Source organism: Lactuca saligna, chromosome 5 (genome assembly GCF_052625555.1).
Source record: "Lactuca saligna cultivar CGN05327 chromosome 5, ASM5262555v1, whole genome shotgun sequence".
NCBI classification, from domain to species: Eukaryota; Viridiplantae; Streptophyta; class Magnoliopsida; order Asterales; family Asteraceae; genus Lactuca; species Lactuca saligna.
The window spans coordinates 174968026-174969297 of NC_136421.1; positions in this window are offsets into that span (position 1 = coordinate 174968026).

Consider the following 1272-nt stretch of genomic DNA (forward strand, 5'->3'; position numbering starts at 1 on the left):
CTTTTTACCACATAACACTGACCAGTCTTGGTAGAAGGCTGTTTATTTAAAGAAAATATAGGATTTTCTGGAAAGAACTCTAATACACAGAAAACACTTAAACTACTACTTATAAGTTATTTGATTGAAACGTCACTAAATACTTATGAACACACCAACATTTATAAAACTGCTGATACTCGCTTTTCAAATAACTTGTATTCTCAGGTTAGCATTAGACAGTTGGTGAAGATAGCTTAGTATTGTGCTGTATCTATTCAATTATTTGTATTACTTTGTTGTATTGTGATGTACCCATGTAAAACTATTATTATTAATGTAATGTTTTGTTGTACTTTGATTACTATAATGCATGTGTTGTGATACTTGACATGACATCATCCACCCCAGAACGTTTCCGCCGTTCCGGTTTTGGGGTGTGACAGACATCCCTCTTCCAACTTATAAAATATTGTGTTGGTCCTAGCCTTAATATTTCATATTGGCTGTCATATTAATGACTTTAAATCAACTAACTTGAATATCTCCCATATTAGATGTCTAGTTTAGACATTTATGATCATCCCAAATCTCTTGGAGCAAGCTTTCCTAATGAAGATGATGTTCCATGGTTGGATAATGGAAATCATACTTCTCCTCCTCCACCTCCTCCAATTATTCTCCCTAACCCAGAAGTTCTTGAATAGTTCAAGATCACTCAAGCCCTATTGGAAAGCAAGGTCTATGTGTGATCACATCGTGGAGATGAAGTCACATATTGACAAGCCAGGAGAGTTGGGTTTCAAAGTCCTAAGAAAGTTGGATGTTTAATCACTTGCTAAGTCACATAGTGAGTTCTTTTGGGACTACTATGAAACAGACTATGACATGACCCTTAATGATCTTATCTATTTTCTTGGTGCTGCTGAACCAGCAATGATTTGGAGGATTATTAAATCAAATTTGATTAGAAGATCAACTTCGTAAACTTTCATGGACATTGATAATGGTAACATTGGAAATCCATAAAAGCTTTTTTTTTCCAATGGAAAGGGATCGGCCATAGTCAATTTGGTTGACCAAATGGTAGAGAAAGGCTAAGTTTGAGATTGTCCCATGTACCATTACCAAAGAGTCCATATGTTTCTATTGCGAAAAGAAAGGGGAAATGGTTGCGAAGCTACCCTAACTACCTGAAAGATATTAGAGAGGTTAAGTCAAAAAGTTTGACTCTGCTTCAGGTAACTACACTATCTAACTCCCTTAAATCCCTATTTGAAGGTACTTAATACA